A 9498-nucleotide genomic window follows, 5' to 3' on the forward strand; every position below is an offset into this window, starting at 1 on the left:
AGTTTTGAGATATGAAGATGGTAATATGAGAGTCATGCTAGTAAGTAATTGTGAATTATAAGAAATACTTGTGTTAAAGCTTGTGATTCCCGTATCATTTACGTATGGTGAACCGTTATGTGACGAAGTCGGAGCATGATTTGTTTAACGATTATCAACCTTTGTGTGGAGGTCGGGATCGCGCTATGGTGAACTTCTACTAACCCTTCCCCTAGGAGCATGCGTCTAATACTTTGCTTCGATAAGTAATAGGCTTTTGCAATAAGTATGTGATGTTGAGTTCATGGATTATACGCACTCTCACCCTTCCAACTTTGCTAGCGTCTCTAGTACCGCGCAACTTTCGTCGGTACATTAAATCCACCTTCCTCAAAACAGCCACCATATATTTTCCTCAAAACAGCCACCATATATTTTCCTCAAAACAACCACCATATCTACCTATTATGACATTTTCATAGTCATTCCGATATATATTGCCATGCAACACCACCTTCTCGTTTTTATGACACGCACCGTCACTTCCATATTGCTTATAGAGTCATATTTTGTTCTAGATATCGAGTTGTAATCTTTGAGTTGTAAGTAAATAGAAGTGTGGTGATTTGCTTTATTAGAGCATTGTCTCGTGTGAGAAAGGGATGATGGAAGTTATGATTCCCTCACAAGTTGGGATGAGTCTCCGGACTTTACAAAAAATAAAAGAGGCCAGCGAAGCCCTAAAAAAATAAAAGAGGCCAAAGAAGCCCATCCAGAAAAAAGGAAAAAAGGGAAAAAATGAGAGAAAGAGAGAAGGGACAATGCTAATATCTCTTTCCACATTTTTGCTTCAAAGTAGCACCATGTTCTTCATAGAGAGTCTCCTATTTTGTCACTTTCATATAACTAGCGGGATTACATCTTTTGCACAACCACTTAGTTTTCTTTTTGAGATTTCATACACTTATAGCTCTAGTGCATTTGTTGCATGGCAATCCCTACTCACTCACATTAATATCTATTGATGGCATCTCCATAGCCCGTTGATATGCCTAGTTGATGTGAGACCATCTTCTCCTTTTTTTGCAACCTACACCACACTCTATTCCACCTATAGTGCTATATCCATGTCTCACGCTCATGTATTTGCGTGAGAGTTGAAAAGGATTGAGAACATAAAAAGTGTGAAACAATTGCTAGATTTTCATCGGGGTTGTGCCTGATTTAGATACTTTGTGTGGTGAAGATGGAGCATAGCTAGACCATACGATTTTGTAGGGATAACTTTCTAAGACCATGTTATTTTGAAAGGAAGCAATTGCCTTATTGGTATGCTTGAAGTATTATTGTTTTTATGTCAATATTAGACTTTTGTTTTGAATCTTATGGATCTGAATATTCATGCCACAATAGAGAATATTACATGGATAAATATGTTACGTAGCATTCCACATCAAAAATTCTGTTTTTATCATTTACCTACTCGTGGACGAACATGAATTGAGCTTGGGGATGCTTGATACGTCTCCAACGTATCTATAACTTTTGATTGTTCCATGCTATTATATTATCTGTTTTGGATGTTTTATATCCATTTATATGTCGTTTTATATTATTTTTGGGAGTAACCTATTAATCTAGAGCCTAGTGCCAGTTTCTATTTTTCCACGTTTTGAGTATTGTAGATAAGGAATATTAAACGGAGTTCAAACGGAACAAAATCAACGAAAAGATTTTTCTTGGACCAGAAGACACACATGAGACTTGGAGTAGGGGGCAGGGCATCTGCCCGGAGGCCGCAAGCCTGCAGGGCAAGCCCTGGGGGGTGGTCGTGCCTGCCTGGCTTGTGGGTCCCCTGCAGGTCTCCTAACCCTATTCTTCGGCCTATAAATTCCCAAATATTCCCGTATCGCCAAATAGAGCAACAAAAATATTTTTATGCCACCGGGAGCCTCTCTTCCCATGAGATCCAATCTGGGAGAATTTTCTGGTTATCTGTCAGAGAGGGAATTGATCATGGAGGGCATCTACATCAACTCCATTGCCCCTCCGATGATGTGTGTGTAGTTCACCATAGACCTATGGGTCCATAGCTAGTAGCTAGATGTATTCTTCTCTCTTTGATCTTCAATACCATGTTCTTCATGATCTTCATGGAGATCTATCCGATGTAACGCTCTTTTGGAGTGTGTTTGTCGACATCCGATAAATTCTGAGTTTATGTTCAGATTATCTGTGAATATTACTTGAGTCTCTTCTGAATTCTTATATGCATGATTTCATATCTTTGCAAGTCTCTTCAAATTAATGGTTTGGTTTGGCCAACTAGATTGGTAATTGTTGCAATAGGAGAAGTGCTTAGTTTTGTGTTCAATCTTGCGGTGTCCTCACCCAGTGAAAAAGTAGGGGTAGCTAGGCACGTATTGTATTGTTGCCATCAAGGATAAAAAGATAGGGTTTTAATCATATTGCTTGAGTTTATCCCTCTGCATCATGTCATCTTACTTAACACATTACTCTCTTCTTCATGAACTTAATACTCTAGATGCAGGCAGGAGTCGGTCGATGTGTGGAGTAATAGTAGTAGATGCAGAATCGTTTCGGTCTACTTGACACAGACGTGATGCCTATATGCAAGTGTTTGATTGTTTGTGTAGGTACTACTATTGGGGCCTTGCTTGTTCCTCCTACTAGATTGATACCTTGGTTCTCAACAAACTGATGGAAATACTTTTCTAGTTCGCTGCATCACCCTCTCCTCTTCAAGGGAAAACCAACACAAGCTCAAGAGGTAGCACCAAACTTCATCAACATCTTCATTAGCACCATCTCCTCTCAAAACCCTAGTTTATCTCTTGTGCTCAATCTTGTTAAAACTTCGGATTGGTACCTGGGGTGTGACTAGTAGTGTTGATTACATCTTGTAGTTGATGCTTTATGGTTTATTTGGTCTAAGATCATATGTTCAGATCCAATATGCTATTTAATATCTCTCTGATCATGAGCATGTTTATCAGTTGTGAGTAGTTACTTTTGTTCTTGAGGCCACGAGAGAAGTCATGTTGCAATTAATCATGTGAAGTTGCTATTCATTTGATATTTTCACGATCTGAATGTTGTTATTCCCTTAGTGGTGTTATGTGATCTTGATTACATAACACTTCACCATCTTTGGGCCTAAGGGAATGCGGGTTGCGGGAGTGACAGATACTTAAACCCTAGTTTATGCGCTATTCCGTAAGGGGCTGATTTGGATCCCTATGTTTAATGCCATGGCTAAAATTTATTCTTAGTACTTTTTTGGTAGTTGTGGACGCTTGCGGGAGGGTTAAACACAAGTGGCACGTTTGTTCATGTAAGAACAGAACCCAAGCACCGGTCCACCCACATATCAAATTATCACAGTACAAACTTCAAATAACCCAACATGAGGAAAGTCACTAGATGAAATTCACGTGTGCCCTCAAGAACGCTTTGCCTATTATAAGAATTTGTTTTGGCATGTCCTTTGACGCAAAAAGATTTGGCTACCTTGCCGCACCTATTGTTAGTATTCCTACTTATAACTTGTTACAATTATCTTGCTATCAAACGACTTATTACCGCTATTTTAGTGCTTGCAGAAATTACCTTGTTGAAAACCGCTTGTCATTTTCTTCCACTCCTCATTGGGTTTGATACTCTTACTTATTGAAAAGACTATGATTGACCCCCTATACTTGTGGTTCATCACCAGATCATGCAAGAACTGAGTTATGAGGTCAACCTTGATGACGGCGTGATCGATGTCGGCGAGGCCGTCCATGAGGAGCTTCACGCGGTGGACGTATTCAACGACCGACGAGTCGCCCCACATGAGGTTGCTGTATTGCCGATTGAGTAGCTTGAAGCAAGCGGCGCGATTTTCCAGGAAGTAGTCCTGAACTTTCTTCCAGATGGCAAAAGTGTTGGTGGCTCCGACCAGATGATCGAGGAGGGGATTAGGGAGGGTTGCGTAGGGCCAGAGCGCGACATGAACATCGAGTTCCTGATAGTGGGCATCGACATTGGGAGGTGGGAGTGCTTGATGAGAAAGTACACACTGTAGTGGATCAAGACCATGAGGAAGAATGACTTCCACTTGTGGGTTTTGTGTTCAGCGGGGTTGCGGTGGAAATTGAGGTGCTTGGTTATGTGCATGGAAGATGGGGTGGCAGGGAGCAGCGGGTGCTGGAGCCGTTGCGGGTGTAGCGGAAGAGAAGAGAGGGGGAAAATGGGTGCCGGTGGCGGGGTAGGTGCCTTGGTGGTGAGAGGAAGCAGTCCAAAAGACAAATGACGGCGAGGAAGTCGCGGAGGGGCTCGCGGTGGTGTCCGAGGACGAGGCAGGAGTGGTCGCCATGGAGGAGAGGGAGCCCAACGATGAGGTGGATGAGGGAAGTCCAGCACTGGGGAAGAACCCTGGTAGCTGATACCAAGTTAGAGAGAATACTGCTTTCCTTAACTGAATGTATTACACATTACATGGGATATGTACCCAGGAGGGAGAGACCGATTGCCCTACGATTCAGGCATGTAGGCCTTCGCATCGTGGGCTCCTAAAGACCAGGACAAGTACAACAGAAGGTAACGTTACAATGTAAAAGTGTTTAACAACCCCTCCCAATACTTGTAGTTGCAGACTTGCAGTGCCAAAAATTCACATAAGAATACATAGTGAATAACTTACATACTTTCTGTAAATTTACCCCCTATTCATACTCATACTAACTGCATAATAATAAAGTACAGTAGGTTATCCTTTTGTCTCTTATGGCCTTTGGGTTTTGTTGACATTCTCGCATTTAATGTTTATCACAATAACCTGTATTTTAAATCAGTTTGTTTCAGTGAACATAGAACATCCTTACGTCCTTTTTCTATCCCTCGCACAATTTTCATGATATAGTCCCTCTCAATGTCGGGAATGTGCTTGTGATAGAAGACAATGAACAAGGTGCAAGGTGGCTTGCTCTAATAAACCGCACGCTAAACAAACCAGTTGATGGGGATGCTGATATCTTTAGTCACAAGCCATCTCTATCCCTTGACTTAACCTTGTCTCGATCTTCATCAAACCTTGACGCTCCTTTCTCCAACCGCAGACTTAGTGCATCCATGAGATGCATCTGATCAAACATGAATGTGGACATGCTTACACGGAAGAGCACATTTGTAATGTCCCATAAAATTATGATTTTAACAAAGGCGCGTTAAGTTTTGCACGTGGAGAGTGTTGCCATCTAGAATGCCTTACAAGTCTGAGCTCTAGCAAGGTAATCTTATTAGTGTGTCACAAGTGGACAAGCCTACTATTCCTAATTGTCCAAATTATGTAGTTATTATTTGTGTTTTATATAATGCATAGATTTTTTAGAACATAAAGAAATCATTCAATTACCTAATATTGCTTATTCTTTTGTTCCAGTTGACTTTGTAAATAAAAATCAATTTCTAAGTACTGTTGATGGGTGTCAAATTGTCAAATTAGACTCATCTTTCTCTGTGGACAACTTGATATTTGTCATGTTATGATTTTGCTTTTGTTAAACCACTGCAAGAAGCTTCATATTCAGTTTTTTGTTAGCTTCTTGCCTTCTTGAAGTGTGTACATATTACATGTAGAAAGTTTCTTCATGTGTCCACGGACTACAGGAAGTAACTTCCTTACAAAAGGAGTCAAACCTAGATATTAATTTAATGGAGCCATTAGATTTCTTATTACAAGTAGTCAACAGATTTCTACAGGGGCTACAGCGAAGCAGAGAAACTCATGTATATCAGCATATCGTGATGGTCCATATTTATAGTTCAAAGGGATGACTTCCTTGTAGTTATATATGCAAATATCTTTCGGTTTGCTACCAAGGTTCAGTTTGCAAGTATTTCGAGACGAAGGGAATATTTGATCTCAATGCAAATTATTGGTTCATTTTATTTTTTGTTTTTTCCATTGTTTGTTTTGATGCAAGGCCTCCATGGAGTTCATTGCCCACTACTTGTTGCCTACACTGACACGCCCATATATGATCTACCCCTCCTTCTGTGTACTTCCCCCCACTGTGGCAATTTCACCTCGAGTAGTTGTAGTTCTCCCCCAAGTTGTCTTTCTATCTTCATATTTTCCATTGATTTGCGGCCCTCATAGTCTTGGTTCCTTCCAATAATTTTATTTGTTTTGTGTTTTTAGGAAAGATGTTCCTTTTTATGTCAAAATTTTCAGGTACTAGCGGTGCAAGTTTTCGTCGTGACTCTGTCCATTTCTTCGCAGAATTCTAGGAGGCCGTGGACCTGTGGTTATCATATATTGGTTCGGAGATTCTTCACATGACATGTTGCAATGACTAACATGCCAGGTTAGTTTCTGCAATAGCTCATCTCTTAGTTCTGTAATTTCTTGGACTTGATAGCCCTAAAGTATGTGTATTAGGATTGAAGATGTAGGAAACATCTCTAGAGAATGGAGATGAACGAGGAAGTACTAATATAGCGAGAGATGAGATTCCAACTTTGTAAGGCAACAAAGATCATTATCTATTTATGTCATAAAAATGTATATATCCATTTCTGATCTTTTTTAGTTTTGATTGTTTGGAAAAGGGTCCTGGTCCAAGAATGTTGTTACGAAATGTTATTTTAAACTAAAAGCTAATGTTTCCATTCAGATTATGCAGTTTAGAAGGTGTTACAAATTAACTTCAGACTATCCCTTTTGGCCTTTAATTATCGAGTTTGTATTCTTTTAATTATTGCATATCCATTTACATACATGGTTGCATTACCAAAATTAGGGAGGAGCTTGGTGGTGCTAGAGTTAAGGAGGAGTATAGCTGGTGGTGGGTTAGAACAGTGTTGTTGTTTTTATGCGTTCTGTCTTCAGGTCCTCTCACGATTTCCTGCACCACTAGGAACTCCTCATTCTCTCATCACAATACACACTTCTACGTCGGCTACTCATGATGATCTGTATTGTCCCTTTGTTGATTTCTTGGGCTTGATAGCCCTAAAGTATGTGTATTAGGATTGAAGATGCAAGAGGCATTCCTTTAGAATGGAGATGAATGAGGAAGTACTAAGATAGTGATAGATGAGATTCCAACTTGGTAAACAACACATATCATTATCTATTTTGTTCATAATGATGTATATATACATTTCAGCTCTTTTTAGGTTGTGTCCTGGTCCAATAAAGATGTTACAAAGTGGTATTTTACAATAAAAGCTAATGTTTCCATTCAGATTATGCAGTTTAGAAGGTATTACAAATTAACTTCACACTATCCATTTTGGCCTTGAATCATTGAGTTTGTCTTCTTTTAATTGTTGCATATCCATTTACATACATGGTTCCATTAGTAAAATCAGGGAGGATGTTGATGGTGCTAGTGTTAAGGAGGAGTAGAGTTGGTGGTGGGTTAGGACATTGTCGTTGTTTTGATGTGTTCTACCTTGAGGTCCTCTCGCGATTTCCTGCACCACCAGGAACTCCTCATTCGCTCATCACCATACACACTTCTACATTGGATGCTCATGATGATCTATATTGTCCCTTTGTTGTGTTTTTAGCTTTCTGCATGATAATTGTTTTGTTACTTATACATGGAGTATTAGGTTGCGTTTTCTGCAAATATGTTGATATGAAAGCCTTTCTTCTCATGGATGTGGTTCATTCCGCTTTTAATATCTTATAAGTACTTCTAGCATTTTATCCTAATGATTAACCAACTATTGAGGAGTTGGACATATCTTTATAAAACATAAATTTTGGATTACATTCAAGATCTAGATATTGTTCTACCATGTTCTATTATATGCATCAAGTGTTGACTAGCAATGTCTCCACTACTTCCACCTATCCCTTTTGTTACCTTATCCCAGTTAGGTTGATCCCAATTCTCTATCTAATTTATCCCTCCTTATTCTTGGGCAATAGTTAAGTTAGTGGTTGTGCTTTGCTCTAAGTTCTTTTAAGGTTAGAGAATGTAAGTTCATTTAGACGACAAGCTAGATTTAGGAAAAAAGTATCTAATCCATTCATTTGTGGCATTGTTTAGAAAAATGTTTTAGATAACCTGAATTTCCACGAGACCTTTAGATATTGCAGTGCTGTCTCCCGAGATACAACATCATCGCATAGTTCCTTTCCTTCATATTTATGTGTGCTTCACTACTCCATTTTCTTACTGAAATATCTTGTAGTCATCGTCATTATCTGCTTTTTGCATCCCAAAAAACTGGAAAGAAGGACACAATTTTTTTGTGACATTGAGTGCTTCGTACCATGACATGGAATCTAGTTGTTGTATTATCTATAAACTCTCTTCCATCGGATTAGAGAAATAGACTGTTGGCACCTGTTAAACAATATTGTGCAATTTTCAAGAGGTGTCACGATGAGATGTTAGTACCTTGGAGATCAAGGTTGTTCGGTTTAGGATAGATAGGTTGTTAGCAATTATTTTCATCTCGTGCAACCGAATCTATCTCTTCCTTCTTTCCTTGTATCCCAAGCTTGTAATCTCAACCTCTTGTACGCATATCCAACGGACCAGCTCCTGGCTATTTAACATGGAACCGTTACCCTCAGCAGGGTATGACGTTCCGACAATTTCTACATGGTATACAGAGCAATCCATTCCACCACATCTAGCTCTTAGCCTCCATAGCCGAACCACCATGTCCTCCTGCTCAAGCTTATCCCCGACCAACCTCAATGGCCAGATCATCGAGAGGCTCACCCTCACAAACTATGTGCCTTCGCGGACATAGATCACACCGCAGCTCTGAGGTGTTGGTTTGTTCGGCTACGTCGATGGATCCATGAAGGAACCCGCCCAAACTGTCACCACCAAGATAGTGGACGGGAAGGAAGAGACGTCGCCAAACCCTGTGCATTCAATTTGGGTCAAGGAAGAATAAGAAGTAATTGGATACTTGCTGAATAACTTGTCGAAGGAAGTGCTTGTGTAGGTCACCTCCATCACCCATGCGCATGATCTCTAGACAACACTTGCAATCATGTTCTCCTCGATATCCATGTCATGCATCAACAACATACGCATAGACCTTGCTAATGCGCAAAACGGGCAACAATCTGTGGCGACATACTTCGCGCAGATGCATTCGCTGGCGGACGAACTAACGGTTGCACGCAAGCCGATGGACGATGACCAACTCATCTCCCACATCCTCACCGGCCTTGACATGGAGTATCAGCCGCTGGTCTCAGCGCTTGATTCCCGCACCATCCCGGTCATGCTTGATGAGCTTTTTTCTCAGATGAGCAACTTTCATTAGAGGGTGGCGCTCTACCGAGGCAATGATGGTGGCTTCAAGACCTCGGCTAACGGTGCCTCTTGTGGCCACAGCAGCGGTGGCGGAGGAAACCCTTGCTACCATGGACTACCACACAAAGGGAAGAACGAAAACACCCCTCGTGGCAACAATGGCGGCAAAAACAACGGACGACCCTCCTACAACAAATCCAAGGGTCCCCGCATGAAC

General features: G+C 40.7%; 1 non-coding gene across 1 annotated transcript; it reads left to right on the top strand.

The window, feature by feature from the left end:
• Positions 1 to 9150: 9150 nt before the first annotated feature.
• On the top strand, positions 9151 to 9289 carry LOC123406600. The gene has a single exon (XR_006612267.1). It is a non-coding gene; the product is annotated as a small nucleolar RNA Z247 (small nucleolar RNA).
• The last annotated feature ends 209 nt before the right edge of the window (positions 9290 to 9498 follow it).

This window comes from Hordeum vulgare, chromosome 6H (assembly GCF_904849725.1).
Source record: "Hordeum vulgare subsp. vulgare chromosome 6H, MorexV3_pseudomolecules_assembly, whole genome shotgun sequence".
Classification (NCBI taxonomy): Eukaryota; Viridiplantae; Streptophyta; class Magnoliopsida; order Poales; family Poaceae; genus Hordeum; species Hordeum vulgare.